Source organism: Dreissena polymorpha, chromosome 12 (genome assembly GCF_020536995.1).
Source record: "Dreissena polymorpha isolate Duluth1 chromosome 12, UMN_Dpol_1.0, whole genome shotgun sequence".
NCBI classification, from domain to species: Eukaryota; Metazoa; Mollusca; class Bivalvia; order Myida; family Dreissenidae; genus Dreissena; species Dreissena polymorpha.
Genome location: NC_068366.1, coordinates 10098283 through 10112725, shown reverse-complemented (window position 1 = coordinate 10112725; position 14443 = coordinate 10098283). Strand labels below are relative to the sequence as shown.

Below are 14443 nucleotides of genomic sequence, written 5' to 3'. Positions count from 1 at the left end.
AAAACGTATTACAGAACAAAAAGAGATATGTGACATTTTTAATGATTTTTATGTTAATGTAGCGAAAAATATTAGTGATAGTAGCGTAGTTTTTGATGATAAGCACTCCAGCATTGAGAAAATTCATAGAATAATGGTACGTAAATAGAAAAATATGCATTTCAAGCCAGTTAAAGATTTTGTGATGAAACAATTGAATACTATAATTATTGTTAATTCACTCTCAAATCTTGTAAAAAGGTCATTCAGTGAATGTGTTTTTCCAGAGTGTATGAAAATAGCTCAGGTAGTCCCAATACATAAGAAAAATAGTACTCTAGATAAGGGAAATTATCGCCCTGTTAGTTTACTCCCTATAACGTCAATGATCTTTGAGAGATCCATGTACACCCAGCTGCTGGATCATCTAGAAAACATCTTTAACCCTATGTTAAGTGCCTTTAGACCAGGCCAAGAGTGCTGTACAACCCTTTTCAAAATTGCAGAAGACTGGAAACGGGCTCTAGATGAGGATAACTATCTGGCAGCTGTGCTCATGGACCTCTCGAAGGCCTTAGACTGTTTACCTCACAATTTACTTATATTAAAATGTAAACATAATGGTCTATCTGACCCTGCTCTTGATTTGGTAAATAGTTATCTGTCAAACAAAAAACAATGTGTTAAAATAGGTGATAATTTTAGTACTTTCGAATCAATTATTAAAGGTGTACCCCAGGGCTCCATTCTCGGACCGCTTTTCTTTAATAATATCTTTATTAATGACATTTTTGAATTTGTGAATCAAAGTGATCTATATAATTACGCAGATGACAATACTTTATCTTTCAAAAGTAAAAATCCTGACACCTTGGTTAAAACTCTAGAGAATGACAGTTTGAAACTTATCAAATGGTTCAGCAAAAACCACATGAAAGCCAATCCTGAAAAATTTCAAGCCATTGCTTTTGGGGAAAAAGACACACAATCTACAAATATCATTTAATCTCGATGGCGTAAATATAAAGTGTGATGAGGAAGTCAAACTACTTGGCGTAACCATTGATTTTATGTTAAATTTCAATACCCATACAACAAATATATGCAAGAAAGCTACCAGGCAATTAAATGTCATGAAATGGATAGGTAGGAACATAAACAAACTTGGAAGGCTTACTATGTACTATTCTTTTATTATGTCAAATCTAAATTATTGTCCATTTACATGGCATTTTACAGGGGAAACTAATACCAAGAAAATTGAAACATTGCAGGAAAGAGCATTTCGTTTCATTTATGATGATTATTCAATGTCATATCACGATTTATTGCTTTTATCTGGGCTCCCATCTTTTAAAGTTAGAAGAATGAGAAGTGTGGCTTAAGAGACTTTTAAAATAATAAACAAAGAAGGACCCAGTTATCTACATGATCTCGTTAAATTTAAAGACTCTAAATATAATTTTAGGTATACTAACTGTGCGGAACTTCCAAGACCTAGAACCGAAAGGTACGGCAGGAACTCTTTCCGTTACTCTGCAGCCAGTATGTGGAACTCTCTGCCGGACACATTCAGACAGTGCTCGTCCTACAACCAGTTCAGGTCCCCGATCGACCAATGGAATGAACCAGATTGCAACTGTTCTGCGTATGCCCGGTAGGGAGCGCTGACATGCTGGCTGGCCAGATACAATACTACATAGCATTATGTTACCCTGTACTCTGTAATGCTTATCTTTTTGTTCATTTTACCTTGTGTCTTTTTTCATTAGCTTGCTATTAGTTGCTGTATTTGCTTGCTGGTATCCATATGTTTTGCCTTAGTTTTCTACTATTATTTGCTAGCAGCATCTATATGTTCTGCTCTAGTTTGCTATCATTTGCTTGTTTGTATCTATATGTTTTGCCTTTAGTCTGCTACTTTTTTGCGTGCTTGTATCAATATGTTTTTCCTTTAGTTTTTCTACTTTTTGCTTGCTTGTATCTATGAGTCTAGTTTCCCTCTACTTAGTTTTCTCCTGCGGGACTATTATGCATGTCTGGCATTATGTATGTAGAGAATGTTTCTGCTCAACCTTTTGCTGTAGTACCATATATTTGAGTTTCCTGTGAGATAGCTGCTGATCAGTCTTCACCAAATCCGTTTTGGGGGGATAAATGTTTTAAAATCTCTTTATTGATCACACTTTGTGGTTATTTCAATCCTCAGCGTCTTATTTAACCACCTTTTAGGCCTTCATGGTCAATATGAGCAGATACCCCACAAGTTTTAAGTTTAGTTCTATATTCTGTTTTATTTATTTTAATTTATTTCTTACCAAGTTCTTTCAACCTTATGCTATAACGTGATATGCATGTATGTAACTTGTTATACTTTAGCCTCCTCCTTCTCCAGAGGATGATAAAATATACTATGTGTCCAAATGCTCAATATTCATTTTATAGAATACACACTGAAATTTGCTATAGTAAACCTTATTGTACTAAACCTATGTAAATATTCATGATTAATGATTCTAGTCAGATTATTTTATTATATTTTAATGCTATAAAGTAACTATGCTGTTTCAAAATCTGTATCTACAGACATCTATGCTTGAGTAGGTTCAATTTTAGCAGTTTGCTCGGTTGATTGTTTTGTTTGTCTAATTATATAATAATTAATTGACTGACTCGTTTAATAAATAATCGATTTCGTTATCCAATGTTGTGTTGCCATTTATTGCTCATTTTGTCATGTTAAACAGTTTTAACTTTTTTTTAATAATATGTCTTACGTTAGGTAGTTGTATACTATATGTGCTCTTGTGTTATCATGTTAATGTTGGGTTTATAAGTCGGTTTTAAAAGCTCTTCAGAGCCTGTGTCTATATGTTTATTTACCTTTATAAATAAATATTACTTGACTTGACTTGACACAGGATGCCGGAAATAAATACAAAAAGCAAGGGTGCGATCAAAATATTTCTTTTAAACCAGAAGAAACACACACAAATTTAGGGACCACGGAGGAATACAAAATATTTTATTGTAATGTAACCTTAAATAACATTAAATAAATTTGCGGTTCCCGAGAAATACCCGCCAACGAATCAAAACCTACGTTATTTTCCTTTATTATTTGATTGGATCCTACCATTAGGACTTTGCTCGCCCTCGTGTGATTTCTAACTTTACGTCGATTGTGTTGCAGCTGATATGTTAAAACTAGAAGTTCCAGAAGAACTCTCCAATTTATCTTTGTCTGATCAACCTAAAAACGTACATACAGTAAGTAAATGACTTGCGTAAGTAAGAACATTTGTTTAACAATTTAAAATCAAATACATACATTGATGGACTTACAGTGACGATGATGTCTCATTATGTACAGACAACACAGCATTAAGCAATTCAATTAATTGTATTTATTATGTGCCACAAAATTCTTATTATATATTTACATATAAACTAAAGAAAGACACACTCCACCTGAACAATATTACAAGCGCAGTTTAACGCATACGGAACAAATCATATCGACACTACCTTTAATATTTATCCTGCATCACATTGTCTGTCAAAGTGTTATGTGTTATGAGTATTTCACTTTATACAATGATCCTAAAAACATAAGTATGAAAAACCTGTATTTTTCTACCCGAAACACTATTTTAAGAACATGAGTACTAACTTGCAAATCAATAAATATCTGATTTCGCAGTGTGGTTTTGGTACTACCTTTAAACGTTTTGACATCCACATACCATTTCAATATCTGAAACAATCTTTATATTTAACAATCGGTTGGTAAAGCAGTACAGGTAAAGAAAATATTGGTAGGCGTTTTTTATTCAAATTCTTGTACGTATGCTTTTAAGTGTATTTCTAAACTTTATTCAATAGAACGGTGAGGCATGACGGGTGAACGACTACTTGTCAATGCAAGCTTTATATAGAGATAAAAACAGGATCGCTATTTGGTTGTCGTTTAATATCACGATTTATTAAATATTGCGTCATAACAAATGTTAAATATGTGATTTTAATAGAACACGGGAAATAGGGTACAGTTTTACTACCCAGACGCTGAATATTGTTTATATTATGTATACAAATCAAGAATGTTTGGTGTCCAGAATGCATAGTATAGAAATTTGGATGAACCCGCTGTGTAGAGACTTCGAATATTTCAGTAGATTGCAATAATTGCGTTAAAAGCATGGTTGGAATGAATATTAATAGAAGTAAGACAAGAGTTATGCATGGTTTCCATTATTGCTATTTTTATCATCCGTACTTTAAAAAGGAATACAATTCAACCTGTTCACAAAAGCAAAACCTTTTAACGATTGTCAATTTTGAAATCAATAACGTGATAACTTGTTGGAATGTGTTTTGAAAAATATAACAAATTCCTTCTTAATATATCTAATTTAATTAACGCATGCAATACAAGTGCCATACTGTCATAATGTCTGTTGTCATGTATAACAATAACGCGCTGAAGGCGCTGTATTAACTATTAACAAAGGGCAATGTCGTATCGCGCTTTGTTACATACAACCAAACCTCGGTGTTAAACAAGTGAGTCACCACGTGCGTTGAAGTGGAGGATAAATATAAATAGAAACGGAACGAAGATCACCCGTATCAGAACGTGCTTTCAAAGAACGGTCGATATGTCAAAACAGTTTGGTTTCACCGTATCATGTTTTAATAATGTTACAGTCGCCGGTGAACTTTGCAGAATTGCTTACCGATATCCATGAAGTGGGCGTTAAAAAGGGGTCCAAAGGCATATTCGATGGTTTTCTTGATGGTGACAAAACGTGCGTACTATATAAGAATTGGAATTTCACTAGGCAAGGAACAGTTTATAAGTGCATTCTCAAATGATTATCTCAGTATTTTAAAGGAAAGGATGGAGGTTGGTAATGGGCTAAAACGGATTTATTAAATCAAATCAAAATTGAATTCTGTACAAATATTCGTTTGATTTTGAAGTTTATTATGAAAGGAAACACATTTTTGGGAATGGAAATAATATTGAATCGAATTATTATTTTAATTCAATTTATCTTCATTGCAGAAATCAACACTTGTAGTGGATTTACTGGCCGCTAATGTGCGCCGACAATCAACTGAAGGTATTTGTGTGATTAAAAGTAATTTAGATTTTTTAATGCGATTCAGTGTTTGTCATACTTATCTTTGTACGCAATTTGCTTGGACAACTTACATGTGATATACAATGTACGAGACTTAATAATTACAGTTGAATCTATGGGTGTAGGCGGAACGGTTCTGCATTTTTAAATATCTTTCAGCAAAAAATGTCAAACTTAAAATGCACTGACTATTTAATCCATACATTAGGTTGTGTGGATAGGTGTCATATATATTCAACCTTTGTCGTTATATGTTCAAACACACAAGCTACTTGCAAAATATGCTAGAAACTTTTCCGAGCTTTACTGCTACTTGTGTAATTTATTTAAGACAACAAACTAATAACATCTTTAGGTGCTATATTTTACAATTTAAATAGTCCAGTATTTAAAATATTACTCATTCATATGCATGGAAAAATTCTCACTGTAGAGTCTAGGACTTAAGCGCACGAAACATGAGTCAACATTGCTATGTTTTCTAACCAATGTTTTGTGCGACAAATATCGTTGAGATATCTGCTATCATTATTGTTTCCATATTATTGTATTTACTTTTAAAATTATACGCAAACATATTGGGGAATTTTTAAGTCTCTCTTTTTTTAGCCGGATTTTTTTCGAAAAAATCTCGGCTTATAGATTGATGTTGTCGGGCGGGCGGGCGGGCGGGGTGGCGGCGTGCTCGAAAATGTTAAAGTTCTTATTTCATGGTATAACTTTGGTATGCTTGGACCTAGAGTCTTCAAACTTGACATGAAGGTTGGCCAGGATTAACAGATGACCACTGGTCATTTCAAGGTCATTCATTTGAAGGTCAAGGTCACTGTGACCTTCAATATAAAAAATGTTAAAGTTGTTATAACTTTGGTATGCTTGGACCTAGAGTCTTGAAACTTGACATGAAGGTTGGCCATAACTAGTTAGTAACCACTGGTCATTTCAAGGTCATTCATTTGAAGGTCAAGGTCACTGTGACCTTGAATGTAAAAATGTTAAAGTTCTTATTTCATGGTATAACTTTGGTATGCTTGGACCTAGAGTCTTCAAACTTGACATGAAGGTTGGCCAGGATTAACAGATGACCACTGGTCATTTCAAGGTCATTCATTTGAAGGTGAAGGTCACTGTGACCTTCAATATAAAAATGTTAAAGTTGTTATAACTTTGGTATGCTTGGACCTAGAGTCTTGAAACTTGACATGAAGGTTGGCCAGAACTAGTAAGTAACCACTGGACATTTCAAGGTCATTCATTTGAAGGTCAAGGTCACTGTGACCTTGAATGTAAAAATGTTAAAGTTGTTATAACTTTGGTATGCTTGGACCTAGAGTCTTGAAACTTGACATGAAGGTTGCCCAGAACTAGTAAGTAACCACTGGACATTTCAAGGTCATTCATTTGAAGGTCAAGGTCACTGTGACCTTGAATGTAAAAATGTTAAAGTTCTTATTTCATGTTATAACTTTGGTATGCTTGTACCTAGAGTCTTCAAACTTGAAATAAAGATTGGCCAGTACTAGAAGATGACCACTGGTCATTTCAATGTCATTCATTTGAAGGTCAAGGTCACTGTGACCTTAAATGTTAAAATGTTAAAATTGTTATAACTTTGGTATGCTTGGACATAGAGTCTTCAAACTTGACATGAAGGTTTGCAAGCACACTTAGATGACCACTGGTCATTTCAAGGTCATTCATTCTAAGGTCAAGGTCACTGCTAGAACTGGTGTGATAGAAACCTTTTGGAGTGATCATAAGGCTGTCTGGATTTCTGTGTAGGTATGTGAAAGCAAAACAATAAATAGTATTATTTCATCTAAGTTTATTTTCTTACATTTGATAATGAAATTGATGGAAACTTCAAACAATATGTTACTAATTTGCTAATAAAAAAATTGAGATCAAACTTTCCTAATTGTCAATTCAAGTTCATATTTGTGACCTTAAATGTTATTGTTGTTCATGTATATGCATGCATTCAAAACATAACACAAGGTTTGCTCATGCCTTGAAAAGTACTTACATTTCATTTTGACCTTTGAACAATATTTCAGTAATTTAAGTATTGCATTGACAAAAACACGAAAGGTACTTTCCTGTCATTTAAATCAAAAATCCGGCTTCAATGCGGTCATCTCCGACCGCGGAACTCTTGTTTTAAGTTAGCATGTTAAAACTATGTAAAAGATTATCGCAATAATCGTAGGGCAATTCTATGATTGCACATAAGCAGGGATGTGTAACATTACGTTTCGATATATTTTGAGTTGCAACATGGATACAGCCCATTCCGGGAATACGGAGTTTGAAATAAAATTCTCAGAAATAAGCATACTAAATATACCACACCTAAGGGAAACACATAAACTGTAATCGTAAGGTGGTTGGTTATATGTATAATGTATGATAGTTGATTGTGTAGGGACGTCTTTCGTATAATTTATTTTACATGATTTCAAAAGATAATGTCAGCGGATTGTTTACGAAGTTTATATGAACTGTCGAGGTACCATATGATATATCAAGCTTCAATATTGAATAAGACAGCGTAAATTGAAAATAAATATCAAAAAAGAAAAAGAAAGAAAATTGGACAGCACGGGTATCGATCCCCATACCATTCCTTTTTTCAACAGGTGCTCGGCAAATGTGGGCAAATATTGAGTAATTCGTTACAATCTTCGCAAGTTACCAGGTGACGACAGGGCAAGAATTTGATACACACTTCCTTTTCCGTGCAGATCTTTCACATATTTCGCTCTTTAAGTAACTCGTTTTCTTGCAGAACTGCCTCTACGTCTAAAAAAGGGACAAACCATTGGTTAATTTGAAATGGAATCATTGCATTTACTGCTTGTATTGAGCTCAACGATGATGAAATCTCGTATGTATTTTTAAACCCATGATGATAAATTGTGTGAAATCACATAATCCAAGCTAATTGCCTTTAGTAACAAGACATGACGTTTGCTTATGCTTAAGCCAGTTTCAAAAAAGGTATTCAAAATTTCAAAATTGTTGTTTACTGATAAAGTGTTAAATGTTTTCAATAACTAGCTGTTTGTTGTAAAAGTTAAGCGATAATGCTGATATATGAAATTTTATGATGTACTAGTAATTATCAGAGATCTACGTCTCTGTAATTATGAAGGAAATTAAGCAATTACGTGAGTTTATCAATTGTTGCTAAAGCGACACTTTTAATATTAAACAGCGCCTAACTGGCATTATTAACAGACTAGCATAAATCGAAAGAATACGTCTTAAAAAGATGTGGATAGTACGGATAACGATAACATTACCTCTCACAAGCTGGGCGAGCGCTCTACTTTAGTTTATTCAACGTATATGTTAACAATTGATATGTTTAAATGTTCTCTCAAAATTGATGCTATATTTTAATTAAATAGAATGGGAAAACGCACCGTTATTTATTTTGTTTACGTGTAAATAATTATAGGCGTGAATTAATTAAGACGTGTTACATACATAATGATGATTAAGTTAATTGACCCATATTATGTATAAAAAAAAAATAATAATAATTATGTTCGAGTTTAGTATGTATGTTTTGTTTTCAACATAGCCTTTTAAGGAATGCACAACTGGGACAATTCACAAATACAAACACATCTTTAAATCGTTTGTTCCCTCTCTTTTGACCGAGACACGAGAGTTAATTAAAACTCATATCCTTTATACAATTTGGCTCTTGTCAATAGAAAGAGAGCTGTGCATTCATAATTGTGAAGGTAATGTAAATGTTGAACACGTCTAACAACTACATACACACATAAATAAAGCTGATGTCTCACCGGATGCTTTGATATCCATGGAAAAATAATTGTATTTTTTTTCAAAGATAATTAGTATTTGTATTAAATTCGTCTTTATTAATAACCATCTAAGTATTAACCTATGTATCATTGAATCATTGTACCTTGAAATTTCAGGGTCACGTTATCACTAACAATCGGTTTTTAGATACATATCTAAGCACAGTGCTCAGAGGGGGCTTGGTTTGCTATGATGTCCGTCAATGCTTGATGTGTGTGCTTTAACCTTTTCCCCTAAACCCTTTCACAGATATAAATATACATTTACAGGGATGATCACTGGGTGACCCAATTTCAAAGTTGGCCAACCTGAACGAAGCAAACCCTTGCGGTCAAAACTGGTAAAACTCCGGCGTTCACGTGATGTCAATAGATTCATGTAGTCAATAAAATGTAAAGTATTCTTACCGACAACCGCAAGAGTTATGTATATCACTTGGGTCCACAATTGGACGACTGTCCTTAGATTTATATAGTGAAAACTTTCTGAAAATGCAAGGTACAGAGATTTTGTGTTTGGCATGTTAAATCGTATTGTGGCCCTCTATTACAATAAATCAAACCATACCATTGGGGTTAAAACGCGCTCGATTTAAAATAATTTATATAAACTTACAACAGAAAATAAAGGAAATCATTCTTCTATTAAAAAGCAAGGTTATTATCACATATTTAGTGTGTAATAGTGTAAAGTGTTCCCGTACCAAGTTTGTTCAAATAAAAAACCCTGGTTTCAAATAAGCCCCTTTTTATGGTTAACGTGTTTTCCTTATATTTAAATAGTGAACACGTAAAACACACTTATGTCCTGAATCCAAACGGCCCAGATGTTTGTTACATCGTATGGTTTGCTCATCTAAGCAGATCACATAATTTCCAGTGTGTCAAAACGGGCCAAGTCCCAGGTGCCACCTGATTAATATCAAGATATAAAGCAAGATATCTTCGCCTCTTATAGTACAACACCCACAACTGTTATAGTTGGTATGTGACATTAGATGATGGTACTCTACTCACTTAATTAAATCATGGCCCTTGGATCAAAATACCCCAAATGGACCATATGATATACAATAAAACATGTGTATTAACTTAACTTAACAAATATTCTTTGAAACAACACGACCAAAAAGTATAATATTGGAAATCTTACATAACATAGTGGTCTTCTACTTAATTGTTTAAAATCCTCCCACCGGAATTAACATTAGCCCCGCCTTTGGTTGTGGGGATAACATATTTTGTATTTTATTATGTAGAAACATAATTTCAAAAACTTCTTTAAAACACCAAAGCAGACAGCTTAGATATTTGGTATTTTTATTCAAAATGTAGTCTTTTACAAAGATTGTTAAAGTCATGAACATGAACATGAAGACAGAATCGATATGAAGCATATAAAAACGTTTCAGATACGCGTTTCGTTCATATAAGACCGTGCACGACAAACGGCATTTGTTGCATATTATTTAATTAAATTAATTTCAAAACTATGAGTGTAGGCATTTAGAAATGTTTCACACAAATTACGTACTATTTCCAGTTTCCTTTACCGAAATTCGTCAAATATATATTATTCACTACAATATTAAATATAAATAGATTTTTAAAATGAAAACTTCATAAAAATATTCTTTTTCGATAACAAAAGGGCATAATATTTGGTGCCTAACATCGACTAGTGGTCATATTCTACGTTTGTCGAAAATGAAAACGTCAAAAAGTCTGAAACCGCAAGGCTTATAGCTTGGGTTATTAGCTTGTAACGTCGTATGGTTGTCCTCTATCAAGTTTGTTCAAATATTTGCCTATGGTAAAATCAACTAAAAATTATTCGAATTAATGATGCATCGTTTGTTTACACTTGTAAACTTGTTTTTATGGAGTTTATTTTTTTATTTTTTTTTGGACATCTTTTGCATTATTTTTTTCAACATTACCCTAAACTAGTTTTTTTAAAGTGATGAATGATGCATCAATTATTGAAAAGGTAATATTACCAAATTGTTATTCACTTCACTTAATGTAGCGTTTTCAAATAAAAAGAATAACTCCTGACATGGTCCCTGACATGGTAATAACAAGATTGACCAACCAAACCACATGAATCCAGAATAGTTGCATACTGATTTCCAAGCACAGTAAGAAACCAAATCACATTTAAACAATAAAAGTTACAGAAAATGCATATTCCAGAAGCACAATTAAGAACACATTTTCTTCGGACCAGAATAGTTAATTACTGATTTACAGATCAACAGCACCTTTCTCATATCAACAAGATTGTGTTCTTATCATTCCCATCCAACCGGAAAGTTAACCATTCATGTCATAATTCAACAGAAAAAAAAGAACTTAATTAAATAAAAGGGAACAAAACGGTTTGGTTCAAAACAAGTTGAGTATAAAAATGTTTCAACGTATTTCAATATTTTTCATCATTTACAAAATATGTTGCGTTCTTTAGCTTCCTATATACTAAAGACATTTGAATAGTGTTCCTGAATTATTAAACAATGCTTCAATTATTTTTAATTAACACTGATCTCTTGAATGCGAAATAGTAAGTTATATGTAGCACACATATTTAATCGCATTCAAAATTACCTTAGTTTTCATTTATGACATTTGATAATGCAATTTTACCTTTAAATCGATTGCATGGCGTGAAGATATCTAAATAAAGGTTATGGATGTTTTACAAAATTGTAAAAAAATGCATTTCTAAAGAAAAGTGCTAATGAAAACCCTTCGATTCAGCACTAAAATGTCATTTGGAATTCATTAACTGAATTGGTAACGTCAAAAGCACAATATATATTTTAAATACAGGACATGTAAAATGCGCAATCATAATTATATGCATATCTGTTTGCATATATTGTTATATTTGAAACAAAGTAAAGGCTTCACTGTATCATCACAAACTCATGTTACATTGCAGATATCGTACGTGAAAATTAAGAAATGAAGCAAAAGCTGATGTGTACAGTGTGCCGTGACAAGGTCAGATGCATCGTGTTCCTACCTTGCTGCCATCTATTGGCATGCGAACGATGTGGCTATCCAACAAACACCTGCATGAAATGAACACAATTGTGAAGGAACACTTGAAGGTCATACGATCAGCTCAAGCTAAATAGACGTGAACATGTCTACATTTATGTTTTTATTATCAATTATTACTGCGTGTCGTTTGTTTAGATAATTTAATTTTATGATGTATCTCTTAAAGTTACATGGGGTGTCATATCAAATGCAATGAAGTTTTTAGGTACAGACATAGTCGTCATTGTTGTCGAACTGTTACGAACATTCATTCGCCCCATTATAATCAATGTGTAACTCACAAAGCTGTTAATTTTCTATATGGTGACTAAAATATTTTTATGCGGTTTTATATGAATATAAATGAACGGCTATATACAAACATACACATTTAAAATGTTAAAGTTAAGTCATTAAATGCCGTGTAATAACTGTTGTATGCGCGACCTTTTACTGTGTATCTCATCATGACAACATACAGAATAATTCCAGTTAGCAGTTTTTAATACTATCACATCTTCACAAAGTCTTTCAACGATTCCTTTAACTTTATGTATTGTTTCATTTTTTTGCATGTTTTGTTGAAATATTTTCTTTAAGTTTAAAGCAATAATCAATTTGCCAATATAACTCATTGTATTAGCAATATGTTCGTGTGTTTACAAACGCATTATATTTATATGAAATAAAAGTGTCATTTGTTATTATTTGTTATTTAATTAAGTTGGTATATACATTCTTCATATGAGAAAATGTTCTTATATGGACGTGGTTGCTGTTTTTGCTTACATACATATTTTTTTTGCATTTTATTCTATATTAAATGATGTACTGTATATAATTGACTATGTTGTGCTATGTTGTATGTGTCTGCCATTGTGTACTTGAGCTCAGTAAATACGCATGTGTCAACCTTATTTGTTTTGTAATGGCATAATTCTCATTTTCACACGACGCGACTCAATTATTATAGATGTTAATATTGTACATCAACTTAATGTTTACTTCGTCATCTCTCTGACTGGTTCGATACCGACAAACACGATAGAGGCAATCAAGAGTAGATGGGTCTGCCACCATTTCTGAACATAAACAGTCAAAATCTGTTGACCAAAACATTTTCAATGAAACGATACGGTTCTTACTCATGCTTCTCATCAAAACAAATGTATGCAAACTTGATCCAGTCTTCCGAGGATTTCGTCTACAACAGTTGATAAATGATTTGGGTTAAATACTATTGACATTGCGAAGGAAGTTAATCGATTCAAAGCTTAATTTGAATTGCGTTAAAGTGTCACCGTATCGTATTGTATTTCTTATACACGTATACAATTATTTTCTCAAATAATGTATGTGTCCTTGAACAATATCTAGGTTTAAGTGAAATACATCTATATACCTTACTTCGCTTTGTAAAATACTGAAAATGTGCTTGAAAAATAAATACTACGCTTTTTTAACCAGAAAATCACTCACAACCTCAAAGTTTTAAGCTTTAAAACTATATGTCAAAATAATTAAGAATAAAATTGAAGTACATAGATAAGCAGAGCGCAAAATCCTAACGAATTGTACAAAAGAAATTAATATTTGTGTTTTGGGGCTGAACATATATATAGTAAGTTGCCGTGTAATCAAACCCAAAAATTAGCAGAACAAAGAAACAGCTTGATAATCAACAAAAATGCTCGCGTTAGTCTTTTGATAAACGCATTCCGTAGATCTTTACAAGAGTGTGTTACAATAAGGTTTGAGCGCGGTTTTAAGTTATCATATCGACCCGTTGTTTATTCACAAGTTCCTTCGCTGCACATCTGATTCATGAAATCGCTGCGTTTCATTTGCTTGGCGCTGATTGGTGTGCTGAATATTGACATTGATTTATTGAATTATAAAAATAGATGACACATCGTTTTGTCAGTATAAAGTAAAATGAGTGATTATAGGCTATGATAATAGTATGCTTCATAGAAGATGTTTGCGTACATTCGGTGTGCAATCAAGATGTATAGTGTATTAACCATTTCATACCACATACTTTTATCATATATAATATCAAGAACATGCAAATCCCAATAACAATTGCAATAAGCGATCTATTCAGTACGTGAATACATCACTGCCAACACTAGTTTTTAGATTAATAATTTATACCATGTTTTCAATCTCAGTATTGTTTAAATCCTAACATTATTATACATATCTAAGTTGACGCATATGTAATGCTGAAAAATGGTCATCACTGACGAAAGACGATATTCTCACAATAGAATGTTTTCTGAGTTATACAGCAAACATGTGTACAATCAGCCAACTCGGACAAGATCTGATCTGTCATGAAGTCTTATAGGTTGGCAACCAATATTGCTAAAACCGACTTCAGAAAACTGATGTTCTTTCATAAACGCTGCAATATGAAAACTA

The 14443-nt window shown here is 32.8% G+C and overlaps 1 long non-coding RNA gene across 1 annotated transcript; it reads left to right on the top strand.

Moving 5' to 3' along the window:
* Window positions 1–4624: 4624 nt before the first annotated feature.
* Window positions 4625–12881, top strand: LOC127852317 (uncharacterized). The gene is made up of 3 exons (XR_008036195.1): window positions 4625–4790; window positions 5051–5108; window positions 11913–12881. It is a non-coding gene; the product is annotated as an uncharacterized LOC127852317 (long non-coding RNA).
* The last annotated feature ends 1562 nt before the right edge of the window (window positions 12882–14443 follow it).